General features: G+C 36.7%; 1 long non-coding RNA gene and 1 pseudogene across 1 annotated transcript; both read right to left on the bottom strand.

Annotated features, from left to right (window-relative positions):
• LOC122136855 overlaps positions 1–24,642 on the bottom strand; it is an 86,186-nt pseudogene that overhangs the window by 15,746 nt on the left and 45,798 nt on the right.
• On the bottom strand, positions 14,966–16,064 carry LOC122136653. Its single transcript, XR_006154293.1, has 3 exons — positions 16,011–16,064; positions 15,481–15,548; positions 14,966–15,024 (listed from the first exon to the last, which is right to left on the bottom strand). It is a non-coding gene; the product is annotated as an uncharacterized LOC122136653 (long non-coding RNA).

The raw sequence follows: 24,642 nt of genomic DNA, 5'->3' as shown, positions 1-24,642 counted from the left end.
CAACATCATCCTCCACAATCGACACATGCATCGAAATGTGATGTAAGTGTTACGCAAGAAATACACATACTAGTGTGTGTACATGCAATAAAGGTGTAATTACACAAGTTCCTGTCAAGCTTATGTCATTGTAATAATTGTGCACATTGTTAGGTCAATGCAGTTCATGCCCTACATCAGGTTTAAATGCATCTAAGGTCAGAAAACATTGTAATTTTCTCAGAATATACATTTAATATTAGAGTCATTTGCCAATGATTAGGAAATGATTCGTTTCAAGCAAGTTCGGAGCAAGCCCCTCCCTTCCTCAAGCCTACTCTGCTCTGATTGGTCAGCTGGCCAAACCTGTTGTGATTGGCACAGAGATGAGTCCTGAGCCAGTTAGTCAGCGCTACCATTGACAAAGACCTTTACATAAAACAATAATATAATCAATCCGTTCTTATAATGACATATAATACAAAAACACTTATGCAAGCGAATCGTGCCCACAGCTAAAGTTTAGCTGCTAAACAACTGTGAACACTAGGTGAAACGTTAGCCGAGTGCTAACGTGACTAACTGATGAAACAATACAGGTTGTAAACCAAAATATGTCTACTGTAATGTTTGAAAAACGACAGACAAAAGAACGCTTGGTCTTAACTTTTAATCAGAACGCAGAACAGTTGTATCACAGGAGCACCAGCCGACATCACTTCATCTCTCCCGCATTAACCCTGTAACTGCCAGTGCAGCACAATAAACAGCAGTTTCACAATTATTATAAAGTCTGTGTGCTACACTACATTCTTTATTATTAAACAAAGTAATTTAGAACAACGTCAGTCTACAATAATCGACATATTCTTAGGTTCACCTTGCGAATTTTTAGAACTACTTCAGTTAGACAATAATATCATGCTTTACCTGGAAACCTAAAGCTGCACGACGGTATACATCACATATTGGCACAAAAATTATATTTTGAGCACTCAATTGAAAATGGTACACCTAACGTATCAATCGTACTACTTACAGGTCGTGGTTCAGAGAGCTTGTTAGTCCAAATTAAGAAGATTAGAAGCCAACGAAGATTAAAAGCCCAGATTAGAGAAGCAGTTCTTGATAAAATGACAAGCACACAACAAAAGGCTCGAATTGTATTTCTGTGGTATCATTGAACACCTCGTCTTCTTTTCTGTGGTATCCTTGAACACCGCGTCTAGTGTTTGCGGGCAGATCAGACTCTGTTCGGTATTTCGCGGGCAGGCGGGGGATTGATGCAAATGTGTTACCCAGTGACGTACACCGGTAACAGGCAAAAGAGTCGAAAAATATAACGACTCGTTACGGCGATTCAGAACCGACTCTCTCTTTTGAGAGACAATATCTTTATTTATCATGCACTTCTTTTTTGATTAACAACTTTGCACGATTGTTTTCATTTAAGGATAGCTACGTTATAAACTGCAAAGAGAGATTTTTCAAAAACCCATATGACCTGCTCTTTAATTAACAAAATCGCAAAATTTTGGAAAGATTAAAAAATTTACATTTTGAGTGATATTTGATTATAGATTTGTAATGACCAGATATTTGATAGTAACATTGATTTAAATAGAAACTGCATAGATGTTGGATGGTAAAACTGTTTTAGAATGTCTGAGAAACATTAGGAAATTGGTTTCTAGTGGAATCAGTCTGTTTCGTCGCTCTACGGCTCTGACCAAGCTCTATTTATGTTATCATAACTCACCAACCATTTGCTCTATGGAAAAAATAATAGAATCTATTTATGTTATCATAACACTTGCGCTTTATGACAATATACGGCTTAATACGGTAACTGCATGCTTTCCCAGCAGCAAATCACAGCGGCTTTCGGGTAGAGGGGGAAGGACGGATTTGAAGCGGGAGATACGGACCGCAGCAGGTTTGAGTGTGCAAATATAATTAAAAAAAACGGACAAAAACATGGCGAAGAAAGGTTTTACAAGCGAGGAGGTGATTGATTTGATCTTGATGACACCTGGGAAGAGGCTGAGCATGACTTCGGACCCGGAGTTTGTGTATTCAGACGTTGAGGAGGCGTATGCTGCTGGCATTGATCCAGACGTGGATTGGTAAGTGAAGGTTATGTTTCTTTCTGATGAATCAATGAGAAATGTGAGTAAAATAGTCATAGACTGCGTCTTTCAGTTTCAAAAAGCACTGTTTCACACATTTATGTGGTATATGTGCATTGCACACGCGTGTTAAGGGGCGGTCACACTAGACTTTGAACGTGCGAAATTTTTTCGGACGCCGCTGCTCGAATATGGGCAGGAGCAAGATATAATGGTTTCCCCTCAGTTATCACAACATGGATTACTATGTGCTTATACTGTGTCCTCTGCAACGGCGTCGAAAGTGTCTTATTTATATTGTACACTCTGTCTCTCGCTCTCTATATATAAATATATACACTAAGCAATAAAAAATTATAAAATGTGTCCTCATTCAAATGTAACCATCTGTTACTGTTTCCACTGACCCTGCGAACCATGCAGCTTCTTTTTATTTTATCTATCTTTTAAAGATTTATTATGTAAAATAGCGGCTAAAATTAGCGCTTCCTTAATTTTAAATTTCTGTACAGAGAGGTCACGCAGTGACGTATCGATCTTCTACTGGTCCCACGTCTTCATGTGATTAAATGTGTGCATGTGTATATTTATGTTTGTGTGTGTGAATGTGTATATATGTATATGTGTAAAGGTGAGTGTGCATGTGTATGTGTGCATGTATCTTATACAGTATATGGTGTGTATGCGAATGTGTGTGTACCTGCATGCATTTATGTGTATATCTGTATTTGTGTATGTGTGTACGTGCATGTGTGTGTGTGTGTGTGTGTGTGTGTGTATTTAAGTGTGTGTGCATGTGTACATGCATGTCTTTGTGTAAAATGAAGCTGTTGGTCACCGCAATGTCCAGGAAAGGTCTGGAAAATTGTCCCTCACTTTTGGCAGATCCATCACACCCATGTAAAGAAGCAGATCTACGTACTTATTTATTTCTTTAGGGTATACATCAGGCCATGTGAATTTCTTACTCCTCTCCAGATTTCTCACCACATTCTTGTTTGTGTTTGCACACAAGATGTATATGTATGTGTGTGTACATGCGTTCATGTATGCAAGCATGTGTATATACGCATGTTTTTGTAAAAGGTGTGTATGTGTTTGTGTTTGTGCATATGCATGTGTTTGCATGTGTGTAAGCAACTGCAGGCTTTATTTTTTTATTGTTATTTCATTGTTATTGTATTATTAATATAGTTACTTTTTTTTTTTTTTTTTTTTTTTACAATTTTGCACTTACTAATAATTTGCTTTATAATGAAAAGTATTTAAAAAAATTTATAGTGAGTTTGTAACACATGCTTCTATTTTTTTTTCCCCAATGTGGCTTCTCCAGTTAACTACGAAGAAGCAAATGGGCCATCCACGTCAAAACACAACACCATCTCAGAGGGGCCGTGGTTGTAGCTGTAAAATAAGTACATGGGAGGAGTTGACACCTCCAACAAGATGTTCGGAACAAAGTCGGTGCACCGTAAAACATGGAAGTGGTACATAACAATTTTCCAGCACTTCCTGGACATTGCAGTGTCCAACTACTTAATTTTACACAAAGCGTTGTGTGCCATTCACCATGACAAGCACATGACACGGCAAAACTTTCAGGAGCAGCTAGCTGCTCAGCTCACAGGTGTTCCCCTGGGCGCCCGAGAGAGAGATGCGATCATCTGCCTGTTCCTGTGAGTGACACTCAAGACTTTTCACAGAGTTGCATATGATGCAAAAGGAGCACCCCATGGAAGTGCCAGGAATGTGATGTGGGACTATGCTTGCAGTTAGACAGGAACTGCATCAGAGAGCACCGCATTTAAATGACCTGGATTGAAGGATCCAAAAACGCCTGGAGAACTGGAGTAAAAACAAATGGCTCCTGAGTGAAAAACTGTGCAATCTAGTGTCCCAAAAAAGACTTGTATATATGTATTATAATTTCCTTTTTCAATATTGAGGCATTAGATTCTTTCGTTCATGAGTTTTCAGATTTTTTTTTTAATAAAAAGCAGTAAAATTTCTTCACTTTTTTTTTTTTTTTTTTTTTGTCTTATTAAATTCTATTTCCTAACTCACCACACACAATAATGTACAATAACTGTAATTTCCTGAAAGCCAATAATTTTCTGAAAAAAAAAAAATGACAACCTGCACTTGAAGATACCACATTGTGTTATAATTTTATACTCAAAAAAACAAAATGAGTGAAAACGGCCTATTTTAGCTTTAGGTTTCTAAAGGGTTAAAGTTCATGGTGTTCCTGTGGCTCAGTGGTTTCCTGTGGCTAGAGCATTGCGTTAGCAGTGCAAAAGGTTGTGGGTTCGATTCCCAGGGAACACACGTTAGGTAAAAAAAAAAAAATGTTAGCCTGAATGCACTGTATGTCGCTTTGGATAAAAGTGTCTAATGTAAATGTAATGTAAAATATACTGAATTCCTTCTCAGCTCTTCCCAGACCTTGCTGTTGTGATTTAACTGGTTTATACTGTTTAAGAATAAAGCAGAACGTTTTGATCAAAGTCCCTTTGTGTCCAGTATATTGTGTGCAAAAGCTTGAACGTTCATGTTCATATTCATGTCATTTCACAATTATGCCATCATTGATAACACACTGTTTATCAGTATTCCAAAGGACCAAGTCACTACTTTACTTGAGGGGCGCACACACATGAGAAGCTAATGCTTGGTTAATGATGACTACTGTATTTGGGATGTTAACAGAATGCACGTGATATGTGCTGTGATTGGTCAGTGTTGGGGTCTGGTCACCACTTTAGTTGAGGGGGCCCCACACAATGAAGTCATGAGAAGCTAATGCTCAGTTAATGATGACTACTGTATTTGGATTGTTAACAGAATTTCACATGATATGTGCTGTGATTGGCCAATGTTAAGGTCTGTCCTATTTACCCTACTATGAAGAAGAAATAACATGCTTGATAACTTATATCATATTTAATGAAAAACATTAGTTCTCAATTAACTGATAAACTGTTCTAGCCTGTATGCATGCATGAGGTAATGTGGATTTTTTAAATATTCCTTTAATAATTAAAAAAATAAGTCCTTAATACAGGTTTAGCTGATTTCAGATTCTGCCTTGTAGGTCAGTATAAGATGAACCAATCAGAGAGCACCAAAGCTGCCCGTGGGACAGAGTGATGTGCATTCTTTGTTGTGTAACAGTGATCAAATATATTACTGTCTCTGCTGGGACATGTGACATGCTGTCTGTATTTTGACAGTTCACGGGAGAGATTTGCTTTATTTAAGTCCCAGAGAATTATTAAAAACAGAGTAAGGGTGTTGTTGCGCTTAGGGTGCTTGTATTTATCAAGCCTCTGAGAATTACTCTCAAGAATGCTGCTAAGAATTGACTTAAGTGGAAAAAAAATTATTGGCTCAATGGTGTGCTTAACAGTTAGTTATCAAGCATCTCATTGGTAATTTAAGAGAAGTGTAGGACTAGATTTTAAGTGTCAGTCTTAGAGTTGATTCACAACACTTCTGCTGTGCCACAAATAGGATTTTGGATGACAATTATGCATGGACCAATCACTGGATAGACTTCCTTATTTAAGAATGATTCTCCGATAAATTCACATTGAATGGTTAAATTCGTAATAGGATTTTACATTCAACACGCATCGGTCAATAAAATATTTTCAAGAGAATACATTATGGGAAGGAAAACAAATCATCACAACCTTCAATTTAGGGTTATGCCGGTAGATGACAGTATCGTATCGACCAAAAGGTAGAGATATCGCCTGTTGCTGATTTCTATGATGACAGGAAGACGATTATTATTATTAATTACCATCAAAAATATACAGTAGGTGCCTATCTTTAGTGATGCAGCGTGGAGAGCCACCTTCAGAAACTTGCCAACGGTGTGGCTGCGAGTAGCCAGGATCAGCTCCGGTGGCTGTGTCGGAAGCCGTAACGCGCCAACAGACGTGTGCAGTGTAAATAAGGAGTAAGAGATTTATTCATGATACAGTGTAGGTAGCTTCACTGATGATAACGGGAGTGTTTTTTTAAAGAGTATATAATACTCTGCTAGACTGAAGTCAGTTATGATGTTCTTTAATAATGTAAATATTTAAGCGTTTTCTGTTTGAATTACTGAGAAAAGTTTGATTAACTGCTCATCGTCAAACATTTCAAGAACATTCTTCCTCTCCTGAAAGATTTGCACACGTCTCTGTCTCCTCAGTGCCATCACAAGCCCCTACTGGCAACTCCTAACCACTTGAGAGACCTCTCGAGCTGTTTTAAAATATTGGGAGAGGTAAGAGTGATTTCTAGCTTTAAAAAATTTGATAACTTGCTTTTATATTTAAGTTTGAAAGTAGGAGTCATTTAATGAATTCTCAGCACTTAAGACTAAAATGGCACTTTGAGAAGCTTGATAAATACGGGCCCTGATCAGCAAGTTCTGTAAAGCCCAGGCTCAAGTGCACTTGTGGTGGTATGTAGATACTTATGTGAATGAACGAGCAAAATTTCTGTGGCTTATTAGGATTATTAAATAATTCTATGAATTGAATAACACAATATAAGCACAACAATAATGTTTTTAACAAACGCCCATGACAAGTATGTAAAACATTAAAGGGTTAGTTCACCCAAAAATGAAAATTAGGCTATGTTTTACTCACCACCGAGGCATCCTAGGTGTATAGGACTTTCATCTTTCAGACAAATCCAGTTAGAGTTATATTAAAAATTGGCTTTGATCTTTCAAGCTACTATCATTTGCAGTCAGCGTGTGTTGCATTGCTTCAGTCCAAAAGACCTGAAATAAAAAGCGCCCATCCATAAAAAAAGTCTCACACCACAACTCCAGGGGGTTAACAAAGGCCTCCTGTAGCGAATCGATGGTGTTTTTGTGAGAAAAATGTCCATATTTCAACAACGCAATAATCACTTTAATCTAGCTTGCGCCAAACAATTGTACACAGAAGCAGCTCGAGGACCATGACGTACTGTATGAAGTCTCGTGTAAACCGATGTTTGTTAACAGGAGCAAAGGAAACTAAATTTACTTACTTTAGCAAAGGAAAAACCAGCCTCCTCTTGGCTTTTATCAATATCCTCTCTGGCATTCCTTCTTTACAAAATCCTTGTTTTTGTACTTCCAATAAGTGACCATTGTTTTGTTTTGATCTCTCTCCGCTGTGTTTCCGCGCGTGTGTCACTTCTGAGCGGCGCATGCGCTAAGCAAACATCATACGTCAGCCCGCCCCCTGGAACTGCTTTCATTTACAACAGTGAGCGCAAGTTAGATTCAACTGATTATTACGTTTTGAATATGGATTATTTTTTAACAAAAATGCATCGATTCGGTACTGGAGGCCTCTGTTCACCCCCTGGAGCCATGTGAGACACTTTTTTTTTTATGGATGGGCGCTTTTTATTTAAAATCTTTTGGACTGAAGCAATGCAACACCCGCTGACTGCAATGATAGAGCTTGAAAGATCAAAGACCATTTTTAATACAACTCCGAATGGATTGGTATGCAACAATGAAAGTCATATACACCTAGGATGCCTCGGGGGTAAGTAAAACGCATCCTAATTTTTCATTTTTGGGTGAACTAACCCTTTAATAACTGAATCATTAATATTTTATATTTCTTTCAGCTGTACATAAATAATATACTTAAAAAATGTGGTTGTCACATATATTTATGAGCTCTGTTGCTTGCTGTCACAGCATGCCTGAGAGAGGCGTGTACCACATTCATTGCATATTATTGGCTTCAGTACATGGCATAACTGAAAATAAAAACATGACTGTACATGTACTTCATGTGCCAGAGAACTTCACTATGGGGCCATGTCTTGTCATGGCAAATCGTGGGATCCCTTTTTTTCCCTTTTTTATGGCCACATATGTATGTGAACCTGGAGCACAAACCCAGTCTTACAGCACAGGTATATTTTGTAGCAATAGCCAAAAATACATTGTATGGTTCAAAATGATTGATTTTTTCTTTTATGCCAAAAATCATTAGGATATTAAAGATGCAGTGTTTAAATTTTAGCGGCATCTAGCGGTGAGGTTGCGAATTGCAACTAATGGCTCAGTCCATCGTTCAACCCTCCCTTTAGAGAAACTGCAGTAGCCGACACAGGACTAAGATGTCGTCTGAGACAGCAGATGTTTTTCTTTACAAAGGTAAATTAAGGAATTCCTAACCAATCATACATCAATTGAAAGCTTATTTATTAGAAAAATTGTACCCTTTATAACTGGTTTTGTGATCCATGGTCACATATATTATTGGAAACAGATATTAAATATTAAATACTTAAATAATTTTACATGCGCTTTCTCTTCACCTATCAAATTGCAATGAAAAGTTTTACACCAGTGGGGCCAATTTTCATGATCTTGCCTAAGGCACCACAACCCTAAGAGCCAAAACTGAAGCAATACTATACATAATGTGCACAAAAGGCTAAATCACATTACATTCTAACATAGTTACAACATTACAATATACAAAAAAAAATGTTTTCAGTGCTTAAAGTTAAAATAACTAAATTGACATTTTAAATTTATTGTTTGTTTGTTGTTGTTGTTGTTGTGTTTTAGGGGCCATTTTTGACCCGGAAACTGACTGTGGCTTTACACATGAGTTTGCTTCTTTGTTCTTCGTTCATTCATTCCATTTATTCATTAATTTGTTTGTTAGACTCAAATTACTTCTGTAAAATACATTTTAGCCTCTTTTTATTGCTGTGTTATGAATACAATGACATCTGAATAGCTCTAATAGGAAAGAATAATTCCAGAAAGATGGGGTGATTTTTGCTTGGGAGTGGTTCTGCATAAAACTTGAAACTTTAATAAGCTGAAAAAAATAATACAAACCATAATTTTAGAGATGAATGGTCTCATGAAAAAAAACAATAATTATATTATTGTTGTTACTATTATTATTATTATTATAAAAAATATAAAATATAGAAAACATTGCAATAATACAATTATACTGTAAAAATAAAAAGTTGAGTATTTAATAAAAACACTAAAAAGAAATTTGATAGTACAGCTGTAAAATGACAAAAGTATTTATGTCTTAATATCTTCATTTTCTAAGATTAAGCCCTCAAGCTTTTATTTTGAAGGTCTGCCCACTAATAAATATTTGATGCCATTTCAGGGTGAAGTGTGGAACTTGAGAAAGAAATTTCACTTTAATTATAATAATCATAAAATCAGTTGACCACAAAATAATGTCTAACACTTCTTTTCTTGCAAGCCTAACTTTTTGAGTATTTGTTAGGGAACAGAGATGTTCTAGCCTTATTTAGTTTTGTAATAATCCACTAATAACAGTACATGATTTAAGGAATAAGCTGAAGTAATCAGTAATTAAGGAGAAGGGGTTATAGATTTGCCACATAAAGGAACCAGTTGTAACATCTGCTTAGGATCATGTACGATCGTTTGGGCTTTATGTTTCAGAAATTCCTTTTAGCCTTTTGACATTTGCATATAAGTTACAGAATCTGGCCCCATAGTCTAGTTATATGGGTACTATAAATGGCCAATGGTTACCTCCATTATCCCGAAGATGCTGAACAGATTAACTCTCTGGTCTCACCCATCGAACTTCAAACACATTCCAGGAGGAGCAAATGACGCCCTGTTCCAGGCACCATATGTGCCTGACTAGACCAGTGGTCTATCTCCACAATTTCAAAACAACACATCACACACACACAAATCGTTTTTCTTTCTTTATTTTTAGACTATAATCAATCAGTTACAAATGCATCTGGTATTGCCATGTGTTGTCTGTATGTTTCTCTATTACATTAGTCCTAGTTACCACTGTTTATTTGTATTAGTTTAAGCTCTAAATGCTCAATATTCCGGGTATGAATGTAGCCGTGAGCTCGTTTAATATCTTCTAACATGTTTTGTTTCTTGGGTTTTAAAAACTGATCTGCTCTTATATTTATTCCTCAAAACCATGATGTACTCTATGTGATCGTGAAATGCATCATGACTATTTGTACCATATATTTAAGTAAAACTAAAACTACACCAATCCTTCAGTAAATAAAAGCATGCAAATGAGAGGTGTCGCTGGGACCAAGAAACACTTTCCCTGCTTCCCCGCTGAAACTACGAATACACCTTGTTAACTGGTCAATCTAACCAAAATGGGTGTTACAGGGAAACCAGATAAAAACCTCTCCCTCCACCCAAAAAGTGCGCTTCTTTTCACTTTTTTTTTTTCCCTGGAGACACCCATCACCTGGGGAACCCCCGCGACTCCCCTTTCGGGGTGAGTCCGATCTTCGGGCAGTTTTCAGCAACTTCAGATTCAGATTGCAGATTCATTCGTCTTCGGAGCAGTCAACCCCATGGGATGAAACGCCGAAGATCTTTTACTCCTAACTGGATTTCAAGCAGGAATCTACGCATTATACTTATGCGTTAGACATTATATTATACATTATATTAGTTGTTGCTTCTAGGCTTTGTACCCTTTCTAATTAATGGTGATATGATTCTTTGATGGTTCTTAACAGGTTGTGATTAGTTGATGAGTAAATTCTACTATTACTCTCTCTCTTGTGCGTGAGTGCTACCTACCGCCTTTCTACAGTGGGCTCTCTCTCTCTCTCCCCCTCTCCCTAACTCTCTATCCCGTGCCTCTCCTTGCATTCTCATCTATGTTTAATGTGTGTATGTTTGTGTCTAGTCAGATGTTGCATGGTTCCCCTGTAGTGTAGTGTTAATAAACATCCATATTTATGTATCACACTTGGTTGTCTGTTTTTGCTGCTCACAGGACGAGGTCACTTTAACTTTCCGGTTTTGTTACATGCTCTGGGAGCAATGTATTAGAAGTAAAAAGTTTAGGTCGTTGCCGTGGCCAGAGAAATCCATTTACTCAATGGACGAGAACAAATCATTTAATTGTACTATTAATGCTATAATGCTACAAATAATTCCTAAAGATTAATATAATTAATAATAAGCCATTATGATTAATTTTGTTCATCTCACTATGAGCTAAATTTTTGTTTTGTCTACAGCCCAGTCGTGGGTAGAGGAAAATGATGTAATGTGAACATGACGTTACAATTGGGCTACTTTACAAAACTGTTGAAGCGGGTGTTGTTTTTCAGTGCCCGCGGGTTTAATCGGTGACCCCAATAACGAGATCCATGAGATCCGTGGCATGTTAATCAAAAAGAACAACAACAAAAAATAAATCATTCACTACTCTTAAGCAAGTTACCTCTGTAGTTTTAATGGATATTTGTGTATATTTAATGTTAAAGGTGGTGATTACAGTTATAGAAGTGGGGGGGGGGGGGGTGCTGCTTAGTGGCTCAAGTGAAATTAGGACAAACTTGTGGGGGGGGGGGTCTAAAAAGGTTGAAAAACCCCAATGGGGTTATGAGTAGTGTGATTGATATAGGTTTGAGATGATTTGTAGTTGTAAAATTTGTAATTGTATTCAGTAGAGTGTGGGGTTAAGTAATCCGATTCAGAACAGTTATGTGCAGCCCTCTGAGAACAATTCAATTAGTGAAAGTGAAACGTGACGTGACATCAGGCCAAGTATGGGACCCATACTCAGAATTCGTGCTCTGCATTTAACCCATCCGAAGTGCACACCACACAAAAAGAGCAGTGAACCACCACACACACACTGTGAACACACACCCGGAGCAGTGGGCAACCATTTTATGCTGCGCGCCCGGGGAGCAGTTGGGGTTCGGTGCCAGTGCACCTCAGTCGTGGTATTGAAGGTGGAGAGAGGGGGAAACTGTACATGCACCCCCCCCCACCCACAATTCCTTCCGGCCCGGAGACTCGAACTCACACCCTTCGATTGGGAGTCCGACTTTCTAACCATTAGGCCACGCTTCCCTAAAGTATAGTGATTATGACAAAACTCTAAATCATGAGTTTGTATGCGTAATGAACACAGTGCCATGTTGTTTTAACTCTGAAATTGGCACACACATATTTAATTAAATTATCGTTTTTGCCATGCGGTGGTAGTAATGAAATTAAGCATACTGCAGTATGCACTCTTGATGGTGCCACACATGACAGTCGAGTGTGCTTCACTCTACAGTTCTTTTAGTGTTTTTGTAGTTCGTTTCCTGTGTTTTTTGGTTTTTCATACTCAGTCAGTTTTCACCAGGGATGAACTGCTGAACATTCGGCAGAACACACCACAAAGTCTCCTACCGGTTTTTTTTTTGATTATTCGATGCGATTGCTGAACGTGTTAGTTGGCGGCGCAAGCGGGCGCTGATCAAACGATTCAGGACGTGGCAGATGGGGGACGGGGAAGCGAGCCAGCCGTGCTCGTCAAGCTCAAGAAGCGCGGATTTCAAACGGCTTTGGCCTAGTGTCCATCTGGCAAATCTCTGCTCTGTACCCAAAAAAACAGACAAACTTTTTCTCTTCTCCCAGACAAATAAGGATGTCTCACACTTTGCTTGCTCTGTGTTTCATGGAAACCTGGCTGAATGATGCCATTCCGGACAGCGTGCTCCATCTGCCGAACTTCCAGCTGTTCAGAGCGGATCGCGACGCAGAATCAACGGGGACAATCATGCGCGTGGCAGGGCATGCTTTTACATCACTTGAAAGGTTGGTGTAAAGATGTAACTGTGTTAAAGAAGATGTGCGGTCCTGATCTAGAAGCACTCTTCATTTACTGCAAGCCATTCTATTTGCCGCTGGAGTTTCACTTTGTTCATTCTTGTTAGTTTTACATTCCTCCGCAAGCGCACATGAACTCAGCTTACAGAAACTTGCTGATCAGATCACAGAGACAAAACAACAACACCTGGATTCATAAAACTTAATAAAGCAAATCTTTCCCATGAACTACCAAAATACAGACAGCATGTTACATGTCCACCCCAGAGACAGTAATATGACAAGATCACTGTTACACCACAATAAAAGATGCATCCATCACTCTGTCCACTGCCTGGTTCATCTTATACCAAACCTACAGTCAAAAACTTAAATCTGCTAAACCTTTAGTAAAAGACTGTTAAGAGATGGACCAACGAAACAAAGTTGGCTTTTAAAAGCCTGCTTCAGCCTCACTGATTGGAGTGTTTTTGAAGCTGCTACCACCGATCTGGAAGAACTCACAGAGATTGTAACATCCTATATTAATTTTTCTGTGAGAATATATGGATTCCTACCAGGACTTATTTAACATTCAACAAAGATAATCCATGGTTTACAGCAAAACTCAGCTTCGTCAGTCCCCCAAAAAGGATGCCTACAGAAAATATGGGACAGAGTCTTGTACAATCAGGCCAGGAACACCACTGAATAAGAGGGTAGAGTGGCTAAAAGGTACCTACGCTAAAAAGTTGCAAGATCAGTTCACTTTCCAATGACTCGGTTTCAGTGTGGAAAGGTCTGAAAGGCATCACAAACTATCAAGACACTACTGGGAACCACCATCTCTCAGGATCTGAAGTGGGACAATCACATTGAATCCATTGTGAAAAGGCCCAACAAAGGTTGTACTTCCTTCGCCAGGCTGAGGAAGTTTAACCTGCCACAGGAGCTGCCTGAAACAGTTCTACTCACCGTCATTTAGTCTGTACTGGTGCACTTCAATAACTGTCTGGTTTGGTTCAGCTTACAAAATCAGAACATCAGAAGACTACAGAGAACGGTTAGGTACTGTGCTGAAAAAGGATTATTGGTGCTCCCCTGCATACCCTTCAAGAACAATGTATTCATCCAGAGTGAGGAAAAGGGCTCAGAAAATCACTCTGGATCCCTCACACCAAGTTTATCCCCTTTTTGAACTTTTTTGCCATCTGTGTCACGCGTTTCAAAGCCACAAATACCAGGACAGCCAAGCACAAGAAGAGTTTTCTTCCCCCAGGCAATCTACCTCATGAACAGTAAAATGTTCCCCACTTTATGCAATAAAAATGTGCAATATCCTTATATTTAAATATTACCACCTCCCTCCTAGTACATCCCTGCACTTACTCTTACTCAATTCTATTCCATTTTATTATCTATACGCACATGTGTTATGTTTTTTTTGTTGTTTGTGTTTTTTTTTTTTGTCTGTGTGGTTGTTGTTGTCTTTGTGTACTGGAAGCTTATGGTCACTAAAACAAAAATCCTTCCTTGTATAGGCAAGCATACTTTTGCAATAAAGCTTTTTTTCTGATATCTATTTTATTTCGATGTTTTGCTTCCAATATACTCCTTTATAAATATAGGTTTACATTTATGCATTAGCAGATGAGCTTATAAGGGTAAATTTAAGTTTATTTTGTATATTTATTTTTTTTTTTATTATGTGTGTTTTATGGTATATTAAGAGTATTAATTTTTTTTAAGAGTATGCATTTTTTTTACCAGTATGTGTGTTCCCTGGGACACCAAGTTTCCAAGGCATTAAATACATTCTTACATTAGAGTTTTTGAAATGTTTCATTTATAACTAACTATATCAGTAATATATTTGCAATTTTGATTTGCATTATTTAATAGCTTGCTTCTTGAGAAAGGTAAAAAAAAAAAAAAAAACTCACCCATTCATCCAGCATGCAGACATTCATGGAGCACCCATCCCAATGACCAGATGTCACTAAAAAAATAAATCATGCACGATGTTAAATAAAAAGTGAATGTACTTAACTGATAAATTAAAGTGCATTGCACAAATAATCAGCGTTTATTAAAAGATGTTCATCAATAAAATTTTCTACATTTAACAACACAAGCCTATTTAATACTGCTAAACATACCAGTTTTTCATGAACCATACAAATTTAAAAACTGATTTACCTTTTTATAATTATATTCTTTTCGAAATAATAACCTCTGGGCTGACATAGAGATCTGCACCCCACAACTGATTCTGCATATGCATCAGCTCTGAAACAGAAAAATTAGTGTAAACCTCAAACTGATAAACTTAACACAAAAAAAAAGTGTGTGAGAGAGAGAGGAGAGAGAAGAGAGAGAGAGTACTCTTATGAGGGAAAGCAACATCAACCAGAAAGGCAAAAAAAAATTTGAACAGAAACCATTAGTTTAAAATCCAATAAGAAGAAACACTGGTGCAAAGAAAGGCAGATTTCATGTTAACCTTTTCCTGGTTTAGTAACATTTCATGTAATAAACAACTGGTGATATATTAATGTAGAAGGTAACACTTTCATTTAGACTTACAGAGACATGTGCACGCTCTGTGTGTTGTGTGTGTGTGTGTGTGTGAGAGAGAGAGACAGAACTCAGTGTCTGAATATACATCAGTGTCATTTAAAACAAATGTCATTTAGGCCAACAATTTTCATCCATTGCTAGTTCCTATTACTGTTTTTTTATAACCTTTGCATTGCTTTTGAGCATCCAAAATCTCCCAGATTGATGTAGCCATCCTCAGTCAGAAAAATGTTCTACAATGACAACAGAAAACTCAATTAATTTTACTCAAGTTTATATGGTAACACTTATATGGTTTATTAATTAACATCAGTTAACTAAATTAGTTAACATGAACTAAGATTGAACAATACATCTATAGTATTTATTAAAGAATGTTAATTTCCGCATTTATTAATGTATTATTATTATCATTATTATTAATAATTGTGTTTTTTATCATTAGTTACTGATGACTGTGAACTAACATGAACAATGAACAATACATGTATTACACTGTTTTATTAATCTTTATTTATGTTCATGATAAATAACAGTCATTCATTGTTCCGTTCAGGGTTTAGTTTAAATACATTAACTCATGTTAACAAATGACACCTAATTGTAAAGTGTTACCAGTTATACAACTAAATTATGCACACTAAAATATCACACTGGTAACATGACTGAGTTTTTTTTTTTATATATTGTTTTACCTGTGGTTTTATATCTCTATATGAAAACCTTCTTCTCATGCAAGATACTGCAGGGCCAGACAAATCTAACAAGCCAGTCAATAATCTGCACAGATGATACACATGGAGAAAGTGTTGAGTTTACATTTCTAATTGTTCATTCTAGTTACACATTGTAAAACTGTATTTGTATTTTTTTTTTTCAACTAATCCATTTTTATGTCTAAAAGGCTGCATCTCAACCCATTTCTCACTCTCAAGGGCATCGAAAACATGACAAGAGGGCATCTTTAACAACAATATTATTATAACATGGGGAAAGCGACCACAGAGTTGGAGGATCCACGTGCAAGCTAGTAGAGATCGTAACAATTAGACATTCACTATATATAATCAGCAGTTCTTAATCCTGGTCCTTTCCTTGCGACCCCCCACTCTGCATATTTTGTATGTCTGTTGTTTAACACACTTGATTTAGATAACCAGCTCATACAAGAGAGCTCCATGAATGGACGGTGTTCTGACTGACATGTTCCCTGCAGAGTTTTTCACTGTTCTCTACTCCCTGCAAACGGGATGTGTTCCACTTCGCAGGGCACTATATCAGGTTGAATGAACACAACCCCTGAAGCAGTAAAGAGAAAACATACAAAATGTGCAGAGCGGGTGGTCACGAGAGGACCAGGAATAGAGAACCACCGTTATATATTTGATGAACTAGGATTGCTTCAGTTGCTTGGCCTAATGGATCAGATAATCCAAACCCTACCCATACCTAAACAACTTCTAAAACAATATAAAACAATGTATTTAGGGCAAAAACTGACCAAAAAAAAAAAAAAAAAAACTGAAAAAAAAAAAAAAAAAAAAACCGTTTAAGGGTCAATTCCAACGAAAATCGAGCCTTTTACACTTGGGGAAAAAAATAAATAAAATGTTTAAAATCAACATTTTTTAAATATCCCTGAAATTAAACAACACCTTAAAATGACAAGAAATTGTAATCGTGCCATCTCAGGCTGTTGTAATGTATTATTTGTAATGACTATTCTTTTCTACCATTCATGTTTTTGGTATTTTTGTCACCCTGTTACTGACACAAGAGTTACTATTGAAAGGAGTGAAATTATTTCCTTATGAATTAACTCCTCAGTGAGGCCAAAACTCAGGAACTCAAATACAAAACAGATGCCAGGCACTAAAACTATAAAACAATAAAGCTGATCTGGAGAAAAGAGATCAGACCTATCTCCAGCAAACAACACCTATCTCTTTGGGGGGCTCATTTACGTCCCCCCTTCCGTCCCCTCCTCCTCTCCTCTCCTCTCCCTGGCCTCTGACTCTCGCTCTCCGCTCCCCTATCCATTATCCCATATGCCACATGTTATATCTTGTGACATATGATGTTTTTTTCCACTCATGTTTGGTATCACTTTTAAGGTTATCTGTGCGATTGGTAGAATGGTCTCAATTGCCAGTAGTGTCATTTGTATTATGCAAACTATTGAAAAACTTTTGTAGAATTGTGTTCTGATGATGAAGGGGTGTGTCTATCTATCTATCTATCTATCTATCTATCTCCAATGCCAGGTGTGACCCTGGGGCCACGAGAACCTAACACACCAAAAGGTCCTTACGTTTTTAACAACTGATTTGAAGATTTCTTTGTTTGTTTGGTCTGAGTATATAAGGGAAGAAGTATAACCAAACATTTTTTTGGGAATCTGTAGTCAGAAAAAACCCCATGCAGTGTGTGAGAGTCTCTGGAGCTCTGCCCCAGTGCTCTCGCTGCTGTGTGTCTCTCTGCTATCAGGTATGATTAAAAAATGTAATTGTGTTAAACACATTGTGCCTATAGAGCACACTGTTATAGTTGCTTGTTTGCTACTACCTGCGCACATTGGCTAGTTAAGTTTATTCTCTAAAACACCTGAGTGTTTTTTGCTATGCATTTTAGAGCATGTGTCCTAAATTAGGATAACTGTTCATGTGTGACTATGTGTAAATTTGTAGTGCCTCCTGCGTGGATCACTTGGCCGTTCCCATATGGCTACAGTGTCTATGTGCAGGAGCACGGTTGCCACGCGGTTTACTATGTGATCCACAATTGAACTATCCTTTTTAATTTGGCTTCTAATTGTAATCATTACGTAATTGGCATGATACAAGTTTTTACCTGACTGTTAATAAAAATGTTATACTTTATTTAGTTCTGAACTCTCCTGAAATCCTTGTGACTAGTAAAACTGTGAGGAGAGGGCTCTCCTTTGTTACTGCCAATCTACGGGCCCAGGATCGGGTCCCACTGAAGGCTCGAGAATGATACAGTATGGTAGACAACCAAAATGGGTAATACCGCCGCACATGACCAACCAGCCGCAGGGCATATTTTTTGCTCATTATGATTTTTTTTTCGTCGATACTAAAACAAGTGTTGAAATCCAAAGCCTGTTTTACCTAATGAAATAAGAAGTTTACGAGTTTAGCTTCAAATGGGCAACATGTTTGGATTTGTCCTTAATGAGAGAGATAAGCCCACCTTACCTTATGTATCGCTTTAAATTAGTTTTAATAATTATGATTTTTTTTGTTTAATAAGGCCTATATTATTATAGACTGCAATATATTTATCCATTAGAAATTATATAATTTTAATTCTTTGTTCTGTTCTGATCAAATTTGTGAATTTAAAGGATTTGTTGTAAAGTGAAGCGGAACTAAAAATATCCTGTTGGTACATTAGCCTTATAGCATTATTAGGCCTGCCGTTATTATTTCTGAATGTAATAAAAAATGCAACCTCTAATAAACATAATTTATTTTTTTAGCGTGTGTAAAAAAAAAAAAAAAAAAAACATGCAGCAAGAACGAAAGCTAGGTGATTAATACGGTTAAAATGTGTTAGGCCTATTGTGGGTTGTTAACAAAACTTACATTTATATACTTAGGATACAGAAGTGTATGGGCCTAATCCTAGGCTAGGCTATGGTGTTAACTATATTTACAAGTTTCATGTATGTTTTTTATCCAGCTTTATTTTTTCCATTGCATCTGAAAAATGACTTTGTGCATCACATTCACTCAGCGCGCTCAATCGGTGCCTCCCGCGATAACTCAGCTGTGGACGAGTTTCAAAATGTTTGATTATAAAGGTTTGTCTGTCACATTTTATTACAGGAATTTACTTCATTTAAAAAAAAAATCAAATTATATTTGTTAGTTTTAGATGCTAACATGTAATCAAGGTCTTCAGATATTCCAATATAAGACACCAAGTATCATTTAGGCTATTTAACATGCAACTGTGACATTTTAACCTACTTTTCAACTTATAAACTCCTTGAGAATTTTAAAAAGTCAGCTTAATAGTACTTGAAATTCAAGTGAATCTACTAGTATTAAAAAAAGTTTTAATTGTTTAAATTATTTCTATGAATTCAATAAGTTAGCATGACTTTTTTCATCATAGCATTTTTACGAGCTGGATTCGGGTTTTCTGAAACCCAAGCACCCACTTTTTTTTCTTTTTTAAATCTATTAAATCGCTCGCATATCTCCTACAGATTTCTTTTTTCTTTTTTTTTTTAAGGAAGGTGCCAGTGAGGGAGTCAAAAAGATAATACATTCATCATTAGAGTTGGCCAATTAACTTCAGAACTGGAACATAAGGGCTAATAGAGGTTCTTTCTTTTATTATTTATTTATAATGTTTATTCTTAAAGAAAATAAGTATTTATTTTTTAATAAAATAAAGGACAGAATAAGGGACGATCCAAATATTTGTAATGTACAATAATATAGGCCTATATCTGCATGCAGTTAAAAAGTTATCATATTGTTTTGATTCACCCATTTATGTAGGCTACAATTATTATAAAAATAAAAATAAATCATTGTCATAAAAAATGCCATCGGCCTGAATAAATTTGACCATTATAGAATTGGGGTAGTATTCCCCCCCCCCCCCCGAGTCTGAAAAACTACAGTGGAAATTACAAAATGGCATGGGATTTTAAAGCAATGACAACTGAAGGTCTTTCTATGATGCATATTTTTTTAAACAATGCACTTAAAGGTTTTCAACTAAAATATTATTTCAACCATATAGCCTGTCGGAATAAATAAAAATGCATACTTTTCAAATGAAAGAACACAGAGTGTAGGTTGCTTTCTGGTGTTTGGATTTGTACTTCAATATAATGAGCTCCAAGTTTAAGAATAGCCTACACTAGTTTTTTTTTACTCTCTATTTAACAGCATTAGCTCGTCAATGAAATACGTCTTCCTTGCCGGCAGACTGTGAATGTTTTCCTGACTTTGCTAGATGTTGGGCTCATGATCAGGTAAGTTGTTTCGCTCAAACTGATTTAGTAAAATCAAACTGTGGACGGTTGAAAAGCTGGGGTCAGTTAGAGCTCGCGCTCGCTGTGAAGCGGGAGCAGCTGACGGAGGATTCCGCTTGGTCTTAAAGCCTTCCTCACGTTACGTTCACAAATAACAATGATTTTCACAAAAATAATGATTAATTATCAATTGATAATTTGTTTTGGTTTAGTGAAAAATAATAATAATGGGCCTGCTAGAAAATAATGAATAAAAAGGTAAGGCTGCTGTGATGTGCAGTCATGTTTCAACCCAGGTAACATGACAACACACAACCGCTCCTCACAGCCAAAAAAACAGACCGAATTCAGTTCAGCTGGAGGGGGGTGGGGTTTTTTGGGGTAGTTCTGTGGTAGCTTGTGTGGGGGTCGAGATAAAGGTGTTGACTTTCTTTTCTTGCTCTTTCATATGGACAGTGTCTTTATGAGGGTTTCAAACTTGCAGGAACAGTTTTAGAACAAACTTTAAAGAAAGGTTTGATCCACTTCAAAGTTTGACCTACTGTATAGTGCAATAAAGTTTAATAGGCCTTTATTATACCTTAATTTCAGAGGAATTTGCCTTAACTCGAAAAAAAAAAAAAAGATGCAACTGTTGCATTAGGGCTGGGCAACTAGCCTAAGGCCGAAAAAAATTAAGATTTAAAATTGATTTTTTTTGCCTCCCTACTTAAAATCATATTATTCAAATTACAAAGGAAATAGTTTCAAACAAGTTTTAAATATAATCTTTATCATTTACCAGTCAAATTTATAACTGAGACAAGATGATTAATAAAAAGCGTAACGTTATTACCTTAATGCTGGAAAAGAACTTTATTAATTATTTATTTATTTATTTTTTAAATATTACTATCCCATCAGACTGTTCAGATTAAAAATGGCAGCTCCGCAGTGAGTCAGTGTCATGGACAGAGGACAGACCAAGTGTAAATCATTTTCTCAGTCTCATATTTTCATCTCGTATGCGCGCTGGTTTTAGGTTATGTATTTATTTTTATTTCTTATCAATTAATTTGTAATATAGCAGACACTGTCTAACCGAGACATTATATTTTGTAGACTTTATGTGATTAAAAAATGCACAAACCAGAAGCACAATATCGCAGAGAAGGGTTGGCCATTCTCAAAACATAAAATGTTGATTTTATTTCAATTCTCGTTGTTGTGTGTTTCAGAGGAAAAATCAGTGTTAAAGCAATCTCTCCCTTACAGACCATTCTGAAAGAAAATTTATGCCAAACGCGTATAAATGCTTTAAAAACTTTAACAGAGATGTCTAGATGGGTATTTTAATAGGTCGCTTTACCACGTAAGATTTTTCTAGTTACTAGTCGTTCATTTGTTCATTATGCAACTAATCGCAGGTTTATATTAAATTAAATTAAATTAAATTTAATTTAATTTAATCTATAATCCATAATGAGCCTTAATATATTCCCGCGTCAAGCACATGCATTAAGTTTGCCACAAAGCACAGCAGGAAGTAGCCTAATATTGTGCAAAAAATAAACATTTTAATTATTATTTATTTATTTATATATATTATATATATTATTTATTTATTTATTATTAGTTTATTAATAAACAAAATGTTTTCTTGTCGGCTGCCATTCGTTTAAAAGATATTTCAAGCTTTCTGTAGAGATATTTCTCATGATATGTGAGACACCACCCCAATTTTCAGTTAATTTCCATATATTAGGAAAAAAATCACGTGACCGAGAGGGCGCCTCCCTGTCATGCATGCGCATTATTAATTTCGCACAAACACTTGAATATGAATAATATTCACATTTTGCATATGCATTACACAGTAAATAATTTTTTTTGTACATGCAATTATCCAAAATAAAACTAAACAAGATTTTGTAGTGCTGAAGATAGAATATGTAGACAAATAAGAATAAATGCTGCAACGGGCACTCAGCACTCATGCGTGCCGCGCAAATCCTTGCACTCTGAAATTTACAGAATATTATACAAAACTGCATTTAAATAGCGGCTGCAATTTATTTATTTATTTTTTATTTTACTTAAATTATATGAAAGCAAGTAAGAAGAAAATCCATTTAAAATCATTGAAGTTGTCAATTAATGAAGCTCTTTTTACATTGTGTGCATTTTTGTTGATTATAATGAGAGAACTTGAGTTTATACGTGAAGACGTTTTATTAATCAGTCCTATTCTTTAGAGTTTCAATGATGTAGCTTAAATCATGCAGGTTTACCTTTTATTTGTTTCTTGTTTTTAATTGAGGCCTAAATAAGGGATGCGAATTATACAGTGCCTCACATTTTACTAAAATAAAGAAAATAATTTATAAAACACGCAAGCCTAGCTCACCATGGCTACCACTTTTAATGCTTTCCGATGCAAAGTAAACCACAATTTCTTTTGAATAATATAACACATAATTCATATTATATAAATAATACTGCACCCTATTTAAATGTGTCAAATCTAAAATATGGTGTAGAGAAAATATAAGCACAGGCTCATAGGCTTGACTTTATCCTTGCTTGAATTCGTTCTAAGAAACGCACAATCTTCATAAGGACTAAACTGTTCATCTGTGAATATTAAATATTTTTAACTAGCCTACAGTGTTTTTCTTTCATTTTTTCCCCGACTACTGTCAAATATACACACATCGGTGAGGGCAACACGGACTCTAATTTGCGAAAATGTGCTTTGATGCGCTTGTGTTTGAAAAATTGTGATTTAAAGCGCCACTCAGCGGGTCAAAAGCTGCAAATGCACTTTGCAGACGCGGCGGCACGGCGGTACGCATGGTGGTAGAACTACCGTTTTGGATGGCCACCTACTGTAGGAGCAGTAGGCACGTCTCGGAGACCTTCTGATTTCTGTCTATCACTGGTATTAGCAAGTTGTATGGGTAAAAGGACTAAGTGAACTACACTTTTTGTCATAAGCAAGCGGTAGGCGGCAGGCAAAACGGGTATTAGTCCCTACCTACACCCTCTAACTAAAATTAGACTGGCGAGTTTGTGATCGTAAGATCAACGTAAAGCTAGCGATGAGACTTTAAAATGCAATATCAAAATCTTCATTTTATTGGCAAAATTATAGAAAAGGTAGTTTTTTAATCAGCTGAACAAATACTTAAACTCAAATGGATAACCTGGAAAATTTTCAATCTGGTTTCCAAGCACATGACAGCACAGAGACAGCGCTCATTAAGATAACAAATGATATTCGCTTTAAATTCTGATTCCGGCAAAATATCAGTGCTGGTATTACTAGATCTCAGTGCTGCGTTTGACACTGTTGAATCATAACATACTACTACAGAGACTGGAAAACTGGCGAGGGGGTCGGGCTTACTGGGATGGTACGCAAATGGTTCAGGTCCTACTTAGAAGGGGAGAGGTTATTATGTGAGTATAGGAAGAGCGTAAGTCTAAGTTGACGTCCATGACATGTTGGGGTCCCACAAGGCTCAATTCTTGCACCCGCTCTTGTTTAGCCTGTATATGCTCCCCACTAAGTCAAATAATGAGAAAGAACCAAATTGCCTATCACAGCTATGCTGATGATACCCCAAATTTACCTAGCCTTATCGCCAAAATGACTGCAGTCCCCCCATGGTCCATGACTCCCTCTGCCAATGCATTGCTGAAATTAATATTGGATGTGCCAGAACTTTCTTCAATTAAACAGAAAAAACTGAGTCACTGCATTTGGAAACAAAGATGAAGTTTTCAAGGTGAATGCATACATTGACTCAAAGCAGTAACTAAAAATCAGCATACTATCATCTAAAAACATTGCATAAGAATTAGAGTTTTGTTTCCAGTCAAGACTTGGAGAAACTTGGTTCATGCCTTTATCACCACAGGGTGGACTATGTAATGTCCCTTCTCACACATGGCCTTCACAAGAAGACCATTAGACAGCTGCAGCTCATCCAGAACGCTGCTGCCAGGATTCTGACTAGAACCAGAAAATCCTGAGCATAAATCACACCAGTCCCAGGTCCTTACACTGGCTTCTAGTTACATTTTAGGACTGATTTTAATGTACTTTTTACTCGTTTGATAAATCACCTCAATTACCTAGGACCGAAATACCACTGCAGATAATGCTCACAGAATATAAACCTAACAGACCACTCAGATCATTGAGATAGAGTCAGTTAGAAATACCAAGGGTTCACACAAAACAAGGGAGAGTCTGCTTTTAGTTATTATGGCGGCCCGCAGTTGGAATAAGCTATCACAGAAAGAGATCTATATTGTGCGTAAAA

This window comes from Cyprinus carpio, chromosome B3 (genome assembly GCF_018340385.1).
Source record: "Cyprinus carpio isolate SPL01 chromosome B3, ASM1834038v1, whole genome shotgun sequence".
In the NCBI taxonomy this organism is placed as follows: Eukaryota; Metazoa; Chordata; class Actinopteri; order Cypriniformes; family Cyprinidae; genus Cyprinus; species Cyprinus carpio.
Note: the sequence above shows the minus strand (reverse complement) of the source record. Positions and strands in the feature narration are given on the sequence as shown.